The following is a 15,674-nucleotide window of genomic DNA, read 5'->3' on the forward strand; positions in this document are numbered from 1 at the left end:
TAAATATAATGTCAAGCATTCATTCAAAAATCACTATATATGAATAAAAATAGGAATATGTGTTTATAGTACAATACTAGCTCAATATGTTTGAGGAGAGGTAAAACAAAAAATAATGCATTTATAGCAAAAATGTATCATTCTATGATTCTTAATATAGAAGAAATGCCATATTTTAATATTTTCTTAGCATTAATAACCCTATCATAATAATAGATGAAAATCTAATATAAATGACATTTTGGGTTGTCCTTTATTTCTTCAATGATTAAAAACAACTTAGTCTTCTTTGGATTAGAATTTTTTAAAAAAGTTGTAATGATCTATAATCCACCAATTCACCTGTTCTCTCTGCTATTTATTTTTTTTTTCACATTTTTTCCTTTATTTTTTTATTGGTTGTTCAAAACATTACAAAGCTCTTGACATATCATATTTCATACATTAGATTCAAGTGGGTTATGAACTCCCATTTTTACCCCAAATACAGATTGCAGAATCACATCGGTTACACATCCACTTTTTTACATAATGCCATATTAGTAACTGTTTAAACCACTGTGTGGCATGGATTTTCACCAGCCAATCAAACATTACTGTGGACAGAACACAGTGATGTCCCAACAGAGTGCTCTGAACTCATCATAGTTCTGATTTCAGAGATTTTCCCTGAGATTCAACAGCTGAGGAGTTAGGAGCATAACTTCCAAAGACATATGCTCAGCTATTCTACCATAGAAATCCTGGGATCCTTGGATGCTATTTATGGTCAAACTAAAGAGCTTCACCAAGGCACAGTTCTTCCAGTTTGGCAAATTCCATCACACTCTCTAACTTCAGCCTATGTGCTTCTGTCACATGGGCCACCTACTTCTATCCTCATTTCTTCTTGAACAATTCAAATTTATCATCTCCATCTGTTCCCAAATGCCTTTTTCAAATCTCATTTGTGAGTACTGGAGGGTCAAATCTTAAAGGTAGGAAAGCCTCAATGTGTTCTTTGAAAGATTTTTTTCACAATCAATAACATAAGAAGAGTAACAACAATAACAATAAAAATGACACAAGGTTCATGTTGTTAACATAAAATGATAAATAATTACTACTGAAACTATGTTGACTATCTTACTTTGTTCAAGGTATCCATCACTATCTGGAATTCTGCATTTCTTTTGGATTACTGATTTATATGTGCATATTGGCAACTTAGATTACAAACTCTTTTCAGAAAGTTATCAATATATTGTATTATGTTTTGAATATGGACACTGAGCCCCAAAAGATTCATATGTTAAAGGATTTATCCCTGGAGGATGATATTGGGAGGTGCTATGACCTTCAGGAGGTTGCACCTTAGAAGAGGTCCTTAGGTACATAAGCACTCAAAGGAGATTGTGGAAATCCAGTCTACTTATTTGTTTATCTCCTTCCTGGCTTAAGATGCAAGTGATTTTCTCTGCCACACACTATCTGCATGATATGCTGCTCTTGCTAAATACCTAAAGCAATAATGGTGCTGCCTAATCTTGGGTTGGAGCCTAGAGAACCATGAGCAGGTTAAATCTTTTTTCTTCCCAAGTATATAACCAATATCTTTTAAATTATATATATGTCACAATCAATAACATAAGAAGAGTAACAACAATAACAATAAAAATGACACAAGGTTCATGTTGTTAACATAAAATGATAAATAATTACTACTGAAACTATGTTGACTCTATCTTACTTTGTTCAAGGTATCCATCACTATCTGGAGTTCTGCATTTTTTTGGATCACAGATTTATATGTGAATATTGGCACCTTATATATATATATATATATATATATATATATATATATATATATATCCTGGGATCCTTGGGAAAAAAAAAATATATATATATAATTTAAAATATATTGGTTATATTCTACTCCTTTGAATGACTTTCATTCACTTTCAAAGCTGACTTCAAACATTTGCTCTTCACTCCTGACTCAATCAATATATGTAAGTCTCATTTCTTAGTGGACTGGGTAGAGGGAATATTTTTAGATAATCTGATTACTATTTCCTTGATCCATTCAGAGATTATTAAAATTGTATATATGTCACATATTTATAAATATATTTTTCTATATAATATTTACCATTAAATCAAACCATTTGTTCTTCAGAATATTTTGGTTAACATCATTTAATTAAAGGACCAATCAACAAATGAACAGTGTTATTTTGTTTATTTACATTTATAGTATTCACACTCTGTTAAGTTCTCACATTTAATTTTTCATCATCCAATTGTATACTGAAAAATTTATTTGCATTTCCTCCCAAAGAATACAATTTGGTCCCTGTTTTAATTAGTATTGTTTTTCTTTAAAAAAAAAGATCAGAATATTTTAAGTAGGGGATTATGTTCGGGAAACATGTCATAGATATTATATTAAAGTTCTTTGGGTGTTGACTTTAAGTCAACATTAACTGCTTAATATGAAAAATGGAGGCACACTATGGGAATACAAGCACACATTAATCTGTAATAACCCAGTTCTGTAACATAGTCTAAACAAGGACCATAACAGGTCACAGGCAGCAGGATTCTAGACTCAATGGTGACACGTGAGATCATTGGCAATATGATCAGGTTGATGTAGTTTTCAAAGATCCTTAAATAGCTAAATCAATTGAAAAAACAAACTACAACAACAACAAAAAAACAACCCTTTAACAGACCCATTAATATAACTAAGAAAAGTGATGATGAACTGTCTTAATCTGAAAGAGGAAAGCTGAGGATGTGGAGGCCTCCAAAGAATGCCTATATACTGATCTCTGTTCCCTTAATTCCCCTTTTCCAGTTTAAACAAACAACCAAAACATGGCAACTCCGAAGAACCAGGGAACTAAATGATCTTTAAAATTTCTATCTTAAATATTTTGGGATAAACTGTATTGACTACATGAATCGCAAAGCTTGAGATCTTATTGCTATTTTTATTATTAGTTGTTTTGTTTTTAGTGTAAATTACTTTAGAATTTCTCAGGAGAAGGGTAGGTATCCCTTTTGTCTGATTGATTATATGACCAGAAGGAAATATGTCAATTAATTGACTAGTGTCTATGGGAACATTTTGACTGGCAGGAAGAATCCTTTATCTATGAGTTACACTAGAATAAAATGACCCCAAATTCCAAGTCTTTATTTGTGCATGTAAATATTTGAGAGGCAGATTCAAATGAAGAATTCATTCTGATCATTTCTTTCTCTAGTGCAGAGCAGAAAGCATAAAGGTGAATGTTCATTCTTTTAATTTAGTGGCAACAGATATAAAATTTAAGATCCCTTTGAAATGCAGAAAATGTTCTATCTCTAGACCATCTGCAGCAAATTTACCGAAAACACTCCTGCATCCCTTTTAATAGTTTTATGCCACAAACCAGGAATTTCTCCAAGTTACAATTACATGATGCAAAACAGGTAATTTTCACCCCAATCTCGTGTTTTCATTCCAGATCTTAGTTAATGCTGTCTTGATGGTTGCTGTTTGATGAATCAGCTTTCCTGTTAACTAGAGGTGCAGGGCCATCATCTAATGAAAACACTCTGTATTTTATGACTCCCCGGGCTGCAGTTCTGCATATTAAAATAGAATTTCAATCTCACTGTTAGAAATAAAATCAAACCTAGCATCTGTGGTTTGAACAGAACTGAGAAAAATGCTGCTCATTTAATCTTAACAATATTTTTCATGCTAGACAGTATAAAAAAGAGGCCATGGATATAATTTTAAAATGCCTATAAATTAGAAATAAATTGGTAGAAATCAGCATAATAGTTCAGTGCATGGGTTAGTTCATTATATGTACAAATTTGCTGAAAGTTTCCTGTTCTAGTTAGAAGTTTGCCAAAATATTCACAAATTAAGGTCTCCTGCTGTTTCTCAAATATTACTGGTAGCAGATCACTTCTATTCTTATTGCTACAAGAATTGAGCCTCTCTGATCACTCTCTCAGAGTTTCTTTTCTACCTAAAAATTATTGAACAATCACATTCCAGAAGAAAGAGAAATCATTTCATAGCTCACAGTAAAATAGCAATAGATTCATAAAACAATTGGGCTCTTTCAGTGAAAGGTTTCACCAGTTGTATTCACACAAAAACAAACCAAGATCACATGCAGACAATATAGCAAATTTCCCATTCATCAGTCAATTAACAACCAATAAAGTATTATGGAGAATGCTCAATGTTTGCCTATCTTCTACTTTGTCCTGATTCTTTCACACCTTCTCTCCTATACACACAAGGCATATATACCTTATGCAAGAATATTTAATGCTTTTGGTTCAGTAAAATTTTATTCCAGGAGAATATAATGTAACAAATATAAATATGATAATCACTATTTATTAAACACATACATTTCTCCAATATCATGCTAATTTTGTGCCTACACTTCCTTCTGTTTAATTCCCCAATAACCCACAAAGTAGATGTTATTAATAACTTTCATTCAACAAAGGTAATTAAAATTCAGACTACTTAAGTAATTTTTGCCAAGTAAAAAGACTGTATGTTTGGAAATGAGAATTTGAACTTATGTTTTTGTCATTACAAAGTTCATACCTTTAAGTCATAAGTCATATATAGCTAGTCAATTAGACATACATGGGGGTTTCACATAGCTGGCATGTAGATCTCTGTAGAATATGGTCTTTTATTTATTTATTTATTTATTTTTACTTTTTCATTAGTTGGAATTTTTTTTCTAGACATGTGCCTAGGAAAACTACCCCATTCATAATAGCCTTAAATAAAATAAAATACCTGGGAATCAATCTAACAAAAGAGGTGAAAGACCTCTATAATGAAAACTACAGAACACTAAAGAAAGAAATTGAAGAAAACCTCAGAAGATGCAAAGATCTCTCATATTCCTGGATAGGCAGAATTAATATTGTCAAAATGGCCATACTACCAAAAGCATTATACAGATTTAATGCAATTCCTATGAAAATCCCAATGACATTTTTCACAGAAAAAGCAACCATGAAATTCATTTGGAAAAATAAGAGATCCAGAATAGCCAAAGCAAACCTTAGCAAGAAAATTGAAGCAGGAGGCATCCTAATACCAGACCTTAAACTATACTACAGAGCTACAGTAACAAAAATGGCATAAAAAAAGGTACCAAAAACTTTCACTGGAGAAAAGATAGCCTATTTAACAAATGGTGCTGGCAAAACTGGAAATTCATATGTAGCAAAATGAAATTAAACCTCTCTCTCACCATGCACAAAAATCAACATAAAGTGGATCAAAGACTTAGGCACTACCACAGAGACCCTGCGCCCAATATAAGAAAAGGTAGGCCCAAATTTTCACCATGTTGGCCTAGGATCTGACTTCCTTAACAAGACCCCTAAAGCACAAGAAGTAAAATAAAGGATCAATAAATGGGATAGATTCAAATTAAAAAGCTTCTTCTCAGCAAAGGAAATAATCAATAATGTGAAAAGAAAGCACACAGATTGGGAGAAAATCTTTACCACATGCAACTTCGATAAAGCATTAATCTCTAGGATATATAAAGAACTCAAAAAACTTAACACCAAAAGAACAAATAATCCAATCAATAAATGAGCTAAGGAACTAATGAGACTTCACAGAAGAAGAAATACAGTTGATCAACAAACATATGAAGAAGTGTTTTGACAATTAGAGAAATGCAAATCAAAACTACTCTAAGATTTTATATCATCCAGTAAAAATGGCAATCATCAAGAATACAAGCAACAATAAATATTGGTGAGGATGTGGGGTAAAAGGTACACTCATACATTGCTGGTGGGCCTGCAAATTGGTGCAACCAATCTGGAAAGCAGTATGGAGCATATGGTCTTATAAAAGAAAAATATTCAGTGGAGTCCTCTCACCACTGACAGAACTGCTATTCTAGATAATTTTGACAAAGTGACTTATTAGGAGCACTTTACATATATTATCATATTTAGTCATCAAAAGTTCTAAGCAATAAGGACTACTATTATTCCATTTTATTGATGAGGAAGGGGAGTCTTAGAGAAAGTAAATGATATTTCTTTTGTAAAAACAATTAAAACACTTAAAATAGAATTAGTGAATCAAAGATAAATTGTCCGTACTAAAACAAAAAAGTCATAAGAAGTTTTATGACATTTCATCTCAATTCATCTCTCCTGCAAATCAAAGTGCACACCTGAGAGACTTCCAACCTATTCAGCATCAAACACCTGTTTCAGAGCCAGAGCACACATCATTAGGTTCTGAAGTTTCATCAGGAGATTTAGATAAATTTATCCCTCAAAAATTCAATTTAACCAGACACTTTCAGATGCAATATTCTAATATGAAGTGCCACCACCAACTGTTTGCCACCAGATGCTTTTGACTATCACCTTTCAGGAGTCTTCTTGCCTTTTACTCCTAAAAAGTTATCAGAATGCTACATTATTTTGAGCATATGAAACTCCACATTTGACCTTTAACTTCACTGGACTTCCCTTTTTCTTACCATGCAAAGATGTCATGCAAAGATGTGAAAGGCTAATCTATGGAAAAACCTATAATGTTATCACATAGAAGATAAATATGATTTGAGAAAAAATTGCTATTGCTCATGTGAAGTCTCTTGAAAATTAAACGCCATGTAAGTTCTTTACATTTTTACAATAAAATGTGGTACAAGAATAAATATACCATACACTGTTCATTAAGGTAAATCCATAGGTTCATTGACAGCAGTTCTTGAATGGGATCAAGAGATTTGCCTTCCTACTTTAAACTAGGTAAGTAGCTATCTTCTGTCTTTCAAGATACATACATAGCTGCAATGAGAAGCAAGTGACTTCTGCAGGGTTACAGGACAGGGATGGCAGGAAAGCAGCTGAGAACTGGGATTCTCTTTTTCAATAAACAGGAGGGGGACATGAATTTAATATGTCTTACAAAAAAAAAAACTTTTGCCTATGGGAATTATTAACTATCATTTCCACAGATGTAGAGACAAAAGCTTGGAATGGAAAGTTTGGTTGTCAATAGTCAAACCATGTACTATTCATTTTACAGCCAAGGATCTTTATATAAAGTGCAGTAGCCATTGCAAAATAATGTGTTCATTAATCACATCTCTACATGTGATAAAGAAAATGAGACAAGTTGTGCTAGCATATTATGAGGAAAGACATCAAAACTAATCATTTAAGTAACTTTGATATCTTTATCAATATTCCATATAAACTAGATTCACATTGTTAAACAGAGTCAATCCAATAATTTTATGGAGCACTTAGAAAAATGTTGACATAGTAATTTGAACTCTAGTGTGATTCCAACCTTGTTATAGAGGGATACAAAATAATGATGAAATCCTGAGTCTCTATTACTGAGGATCTACTTGAGAAAAATGAATATGTATCAAATACTTACAGATTCATCTAATGATAAAATGTGTAAATTAGTTTTTATGTGTAGAAAAAAGAAATGAATTGGGCTGTGTCTCTGCATTGAATTCATGTGGGTGGGTCCAGGATGTGGCTTAAGCTATATATTGAAGGAAGTATATATGTAGTTACATTTTAGATAACATGATGACTTTGAGATAATGGAAATGGTATAGTACCCAAATTCCTAATATTCAGATCTGAAATTCACAAAGTTTTGAAAGCAGAAAGTTTTAATAACTCACTTATTGATAAAAGAGAACTTAAATTGATATAAGAATTTTAATGGTATACCAATTATTGTATTTATGTACTTAGCTTCAAAAATATTAATGTTTATTCAGAAATGCAATGATCAGATCCAACTAGGCTTGTAACATAATATATAGATATGTGATTCCATTTGTACTTTTCTAAGATCAGAAATTTCAGAATCCTGTTAAAGCTCAAATACCCAGGACTCTGGGTAAAGGACTGTGAGACTTTATCTGTGGGAATGAGAAAGAGGGAAAAAAGATTAAGACATCAAGGTAGTCAGAATGAATAATGCAAAATTAAGTGATTACACAGAAAATTTAATATAGGCTAATGGTAGAAACTGATGCAGGAGGTGTTAGGTGGGTATCACTGATTCTTCAGGATGAGTGTAATATAGTAACAGTGACATTGAGGGAAGAATTGTACCACAATGAATTTGATATAATAGATAGGATAAAGAGAAAAGCTCAGTTGAAAAATCAGAAAATTAATGTGCTACTTTACTTTCCAATGGTAAGAGCAAGCTAAAATTTCTGATGCTGCTGATGCATGTATAAAAACACATTTAACTATCATTGTTATTATTAACAGAGAAAGACACTATCTGAAACATGGAAGGAGAAAGATTTTAAGACACAATGTAAAGAAAATTGTAGGATTAGGGACAGTGAACAACATAATTAAGTATAGCAGCAAATGTGGAAGTTGACCCTAAACCTGTGTTTTTGTGGTCTGGGGAAAAGAGGCTTATCATACTGGAAACAATAGGAAAACTTGGGTAGTTTCTTTGTTCACTCAAGGCCTGAAGGTAATGGTCTTATTTTTAAAGGGGGACATAGAAGTATCATGGAAGTAATTGTAAATTAAATCAAACACAGGAACAATAATGAAGCATGTATCCATAGATTATTACAAATTTCTAAAATAGCTAGTGGATTTGGATTCATGCATGATAAACCACTAGGATACAAAATAGGCAAATTTTAACTATGTGAAAAGGTTGTTTGTTTGCTTTGGTATTTTTTTTCCCCCAGCAAAATGATAAAATAATTAGATGTCATGAACATATTCTTCTCAATTCTATGACTCAAACATGATCAATTTGCTTTGGACATAACTAATAAAGCCATAGGAATGTCAAAAGACTACCTGGACTAACACACAATCAAGCTATAGAAGAGTTTGTAACAGTCCCTGGAGAGGGACTGGAGGTGGATTGAAAGCACAATTTATAATAGAGCCTCTGACTAATTTTGGAATCCATTTTCTTCCAAACAGCCATGGTTTGACAGGTGACGTCCAGAATCACTAAATGAGCTAATTTTATTATTCTACTTAGCTGCATCATATTTAGTACATGGATTATTCTAGAAAAGGATATGTTATCAAACCTTTTATGGAATATGCCCAATAAATTAAAAAAAATGATTATCTAAAAAAGTTATTTGGGGGTGAAATCACTTTGTTTACCAAGGAATTTACTAGATAAATATTTTAATATTTTACCAAATGAGTGTCTCTATTGAAAACTCTGTCTTCATTTTTCCACTAAAAATAAATCTCATATAGTTTTTGATTAAGCTCCTAGCAAGCATGGAGCTGTTTGTTGCATGTAGAAAGATAAATGATATAATTCCTGTGTCCTTAGATGTTGTAGTCAAGTGTCCTAATACCAAATTCCAACAAAGCATGTCAGGTCTCCAATCTGAAATAGATTACTAACCCAGATAATTAATTTATCCTACCTGATGATGCTGGAGTTTCCCTATCAATATGTTCAAGTGCATGGGTTATAAAGTTAGTCAAATTTTAGTTCAAATTTTTAGACAGTTGTTTAATACATTTATGAATCTTGGGCAACTTATTTTCTGTGGCCTCATTTTTCTCATTTATACTACAGAGATACAAGTATCTTTCCTATAGCACTTTTGTGATGATTAAACATACATAGAGTACAGTGTGGCATAGAGATGTTATTCAAAAAATATTCCTTTTCTAAAATCAATGTCTCATTCTTGTTTTTCTATATTCCTCCAGTTCCTGTGGCTTCCTGGGTTTTTATGTTATCCCATCTTTTGAATACTGATTAATCCATTAGTGATAGAAGGAGTAAACACTTACGAACTGAGACCTCCCTAGTTTTCTGTAACAGCAGTTATATTGCATGGGGTCAACACAGATGAACATGTGCTTAAAATATCATAGCAAAAAATTAAATTTGTTACTATGAATTTATGGTGTTATTAAAACTTACAATTTCCTAAATATCTCTACATGTATTTTCTCATTTTTTATAATTATTTTTAAAGGTACATGCTATAATTTTTCCTATTCTTTAGAAAAACATGGAGAATGTTAATGCAGGTGAAATAAGACATAGTACCTGATTCTAAAATAAATACAGCTGATCCAAAATCCTTGCTCTGCTGGAGATGTGGTATAACTCTGACAATCCCCCAAAGGCTCACCAGCTTCAGAGATTTTCTTGCAGGTTTTAAAGTGCATTATATTAGTTACCTATTGCTTCTGTGACCGTTTACCTCTATTTTAGTGGATTAAAAGCAATAAAAATTTATTCATTTACAGTACTTACAGTTTTGGAAGTCGGCAGTCCAAAATTATTTCAACTCAGCTAAAGTCAAAAGTGTGATCAGGGCTGGTTTCTTCTTGAGGCTGTGAGGTAAGACTGTATTTCTTGGCCTTTCTGAGCTACAAGTGGTAGCCTGCACTCCTTGATTTTTACTCCATACTCAGAGTACATCCCTCCAGCCTCTACTTGAGACATCACATCACCTTCTCTTCTGATCGGATAACTTCACTTCATTTTTTGATTAATTGTTTTTCTCTATTTAGTTGTGTATGGGGTGGGGGTGCTGGGGAGTAAACCCAGTGCCTGAAGTGTGCTTGGAAAGTGATCTATCATCGAGCCACAACCCCAGCCCCTTTGCTTCATTTTTTTTTTAATAATTTTTTATTGTTGGCTGTTCAAAACATTACATAGTTCTTGATATATCATATTTCACAATTTGATTCAAGTGGGTTATGAGCTCCCATTTTTACCCCATATACAGATTGCAGAATCACATCAGTTACACATCCATTGATTTACATATTGCCATACTAGTGTCTGTTGTATTCTGCTGCCTTTCCTATCTTCTACTATCACCCCTCCCCTCCCCTCCCCTCCCCTCTTCTCTCTCTGCCCCCTCTACTGACATTCGTTTGTCCCCCTTGTATTATTTTTCCCCTTCCCCTCACTTCCTCTTGTATGTACTTTTGTATAACTCTGAGGGTCTCCTTCCGTTTCCATGCATTTTCCCTTCTCTCTCCCTTTCCCTCCGGTTACACTGGATCCACCTAGAAAATCCAGGAAACTCTCCTCCACTCAAAATTCTTAATTGAATTACATTTCTAAGGTTTTAAAGTAACATAGGATCTAGAAATTACAGACTGGTCATATTTGGAGAGTCATTATTCAGCCTACCAGGAAGATTCCACTTATCTTCAAAATAACTCCCTAAAATTTCATGGCTAGAAAAATCACTTTGGGAAAAATATAACAGAATTAAATATCATTGTTGACTTTGAATCATAACAGAAATATTTTGATTTATTCTTATCTATTAAATTAGAAAGCTATATTTCCAAATATCAAATAACACAAAATACTAAATAAATAAAGAAGTATTAATAAAGCAGAATTATTTAAAGCATAGCATGTCTTTGTATATAAAACAAGATTTTCCTCCAACAAATACATATTAATGGAACAGATGTATTAAAAGAATAGCATTTTCATGTAACAAGGTTATCTATTACTTATGCTGCTTCTGTACTCACTTTCTTCTATTTCTATTAAAATACAATGCATTATATTCATATTCAGCTGTATTAGCCACCGTTTCCAATATACTTGTTTATCTGATGCAAGGTTAATGCGGTATCAAATAATTTTGTGGAATAAGAATTTCTTGTTATTGAACAGGAGTTATAACAACACCATCAAAGGCTTTGTGTTGGATGTGATACAAAGAGAAGAAAAAAATTATAAAACTAATATAAATTAGGAGAGAGTATTCTAATAATGACTTTCCCACATGACATTTCATATTGTGCAGATTATGAACTGGTCCAGCATGCCAGAAAACTATATTTTTAATTGGTCTTTATAACCATCTTCCCAACCTCTGAAATATATTAGCTAATAAAGGAGAACATGGCTTGCATTATTTAGGGCCTGAGTAATTAGCAAGTCAGTCTCCAGATAAAACTGATAGGCTTTATTATTGTAAAAAATCTAGGCTACCACATTAACTACATCTTTGCTATAATAAAAAAAAAAAAAACACTGAGGTGGCAGAGATCTGCTGTAGTATCTTCTCATCTGAATTGTTTTCAATGTACATCAAACAAGTTTTTCTTTAATTTGAATTTAAATAATGGTTTCTACCAACTGGCTGAGAAACATTAATGCCTTCATTTTCCTTTGGGACAAAAGAAACTGGTTTATGTATCACAAACCACATCTAATTCTTAGTTTCTCTTGCAGTCAATAGCAGCATTTGCTATCACATGCACTGAAATTGAAAAGTGCTGACCAAGGGGGAATATAAATTAAAAGGAAATTAAATACTCTCTAACAGATGAACAGAGTCATTAGTTATGAACTTCAGTGAAGTAAAAAAAAAAATGTAATCAGCAGGGGTTCAGGATTTGTTTGGTTTTGCTTATGTGTATTGTGCATGAGTGTGTGTCACACACACAAATATCCACATTAGAAACACAGGAAACTCAGACCTACTAAAGAGGCTAGCATGTAATAGACAACAAGCATCAAGTGAGGCAAAAATTTAAAATAAGCATTAGAGTTTAACTGAACATGATCCCATGTTCAGGGGGTGACAGAAAGGTGTCTATCCTCTGAGTATAAGAACAAATTTTCAGTGAACTAGACTCCAATTCATTCGTTTCAAAAATGTACTTTAAGGGCTTGTATTTTAACTCATTGGTAGAGTCCTTGCACAGCATATGGCAGGCCTTGATTTCAATCCCCAGCACAGCAAAAAAGAAATGAATTCCTATTAACTGAGTCCCAAAATATGTTCTAAGTTATATAAGATATAGTCTTTGCCTAATAGACCTGTTATGTAATCTAAGAGAAGTTGGGGAGACTTTAAAAGGGGCAATATCCAATGACAAATTTTCTCAAAGATAAATATAAAAATGGAGGTTTAGGGGAGGGGGCATGGGAAGAATGGAGGAACTTTGGATGGGCAAAAGGGAGGGAACATGGGAGTAGATAAGATGGTGGAATGAAATGGACATCATTGCCCTGGGTACACATATGATTGCACAAATGATGCAACTCTGTCTGCACTGTGTACAACCAGAGAAATGAAAATTTGTGCTCAATTTGTGTACAATAAAATGAAATGCAATGTGCTATCATGTATAACTAAATAGAAAAAACATTTTTTTTAAATGGAGGTTTTGTTATATCTTTCTAAGATACTTAAAAGACAGAAAATATTGGTAGAATTCAATTTTAATTTGGAAAAACAATCATAAGAAAATACTTTTAAAAGAATCCAGACAAAATGGGCACAGACTGGGTGTTAGTTGCTATTGTAGAGAAAAATCATGTGGTCTGATATTTTTTTAAAAAAATCATCAGTTTGAATTGGGAGGTTTGGCTTGAGTCTCCCATTAAAGTGACCAGTGACTTGAGTAAAAGTGTCAGGTAATATTACAAATATCAAAATGTATTTTGTTTTCAATTAAACAAGATTACACCTTCACTTCTTTTCCACAAAAATATGCTCTAATTCTTTAGCCTTGGACTAGTTGGCCTTTTCTGTTCCATTTGATATAATGTATCGATTGAGACCATGGGCTTTGTAGTCTGTGCTCCATGCTTTAGCCAGTTATTTGAGAACAACCTCATCAGTCTCACCTGTGAAATGAAAATCATATTAATAACACTTGTGAAATAAAATCATATTAATAACTAGTCATAATAATAATCATTTAAAAAACTAATGAAAAGGTTACACAATGGAGACAGCTTAGAAGGAACAAATTAGAAGGATCACCTAAATATAAACATTTTAGAATTCAGAGAAAATCTGAAGTAGTACAAAATTTCCTTTAGAAGTACTTTCTACTTCCTGTCATATGATATGTTGAGGAGGCTGAAGTCAGAAAGGGAATGTACTGTGGAATGTATCCAGGTCAGAAGACACACTTTGAAAGCCAGAGAGATCACAAGCCTCACTCCCCAGTGTTCTCAGCATGAGGACATGAAAAGCCTCTACCTAGCTTACATAAGTTGAACTGATGTATTTTGTATCATCCAGTGACTCAAAAGAGCCAGGCCTTGAAAAAAGAAGATATGTTTTAACACTGGGCAGGGACAAAATATAATCAGAGAGATGTATGCTAGAGGATTATAGAGATTCAGAATAATAAGAGATAGATTCATACTTGGGAGAACAACGAAGGATTTATTAAAAAGAGCCTTTGAAATGGGCCTGTAGAAGAAAATTTGTGATTTTGATGCATGGAGATGAAGATAAGAGAAGGAATGCCAAATGCAGGGGAAAGTAGGAAAAAAAACACAAGCAGACACCAAATGAATAATAATTATCTTCCATCTCCACAAATGTTGGGTAGTAGACCATGACAAAATACTTGTAATACTTTTTAATCTAGATTTGATATGGAAATTCAAAAATGTTTATTTTTAAGTTATATTTACTTTTAAAAATATTTTTGAGATATAGTTGATTTATAATAATTCACCTATTTAAATTGTTTAATAAATAATTTAATAAGTTTTGACATGAGTATACAGCTGTGAATGAACATTACACTCATGATAGTCAACATATCATACCTATAACTCCTGAAAGTTTTCTGATATCCCTTTATAATCATTATCCCACAACACTGCAGTGAATAAAAGCAATAATAGTGGGCATTCTTGCCATGTTTCAGATCTTACAGAAAATAATTAACAGGTTTTTACCACTGAATATGATGTTAACTGTGGGTTTTTCATATATATGGCTTTGTTGTGCTGAGGAAAATTCCATTTGCTACAGTTTAATTATGAATAGTGTCCCTCAAAAGTCCATTTATTAAAGTCTTGGTCCCTAGGAAGGTGCTATTGGGAGATGCTGTGGACCTTAGGAGGTAGATGGGAGATCCCTAGGTTATTGGGGAAGTGCACTAAAAGAGAACTCTGGGACCCATTTCTATGTCTCTCTCTGCTCCCTGGCTTGATGTGTAAGCAGCTTATTGTGCTATGAATTCCCACTAAGATGTTCCACCCTTGCTAGAGGATCAAAGCCTTACAGCTTTCCAATCTTGGTCTAGAATTTTCAGAACCATGAGTTAAAGTAAACTTTTTCGTTTTATAATTTAATTGCTTCAGCTATTTCATTATAGGTGAAGCTAACTAATACATATCTGTATTATATTGGCTCAGAATTTTTTATCATAAAAGGCATTGGATTTTGTAAAATGAATTTGTTTTTGCATCTAGTGAGAGGATCATGTGATTTTTATTTCTTTATTTAGTTAACTTGAACTATTAGCAGAAGTAGCAGGAAAAATAAATTTTAAAAATGTCTAAATCTTGAAGGAAGAAGTAGAAATACCTGTTCACAAATTATATGATACTATTTACAGAAAACTTTGCAAACCTCACATACCTGCAAAACTAAAAAGATTGTAAACTTTCAGAGAATAAAAATCAATATATAAAAATCAGTAGTATTCTTATACATTAACAATACACTATCTAAAAAATTAATTAATAAAATAATCCCATTTACTATAACATTAAAAATAATATAATGCTTAGGAATACACTTACTAGGGAAGTAAAAGACTGCAAATTGTAGAACCTTGATGAAAGAAATCAAAGCATAGAAATCAAATGTGAA

General features: G+C 32.6%; 1 long non-coding RNA gene across 3 annotated transcripts in view; it reads right to left on the bottom strand.

Annotated features, from left to right (window-relative positions):
* Positions 1 to 11,446: 11,446 nt before the first annotated feature.
* LOC139701573 (uncharacterized) overlaps positions 11,447 to 15,674 on the bottom strand; it is a 93,295-nt gene continuing 89,067 nt past the window's right edge. For all 3 annotated transcript variants that reach the window (XR_011704121.1, XR_011704119.1, XR_011704118.1), the window contains one exon: positions 11,447 to 13,678. This is a non-coding gene — a long non-coding RNA (uncharacterized lncRNA). The remainder of the gene's footprint in view (positions 13,679 to 15,674) is intronic.

This window comes from Marmota flaviventris, chromosome 13 (assembly GCF_047511675.1).
Source record: "Marmota flaviventris isolate mMarFla1 chromosome 13, mMarFla1.hap1, whole genome shotgun sequence".
NCBI classification, from domain to species: Eukaryota; Metazoa; Chordata; class Mammalia; order Rodentia; family Sciuridae; genus Marmota; species Marmota flaviventris.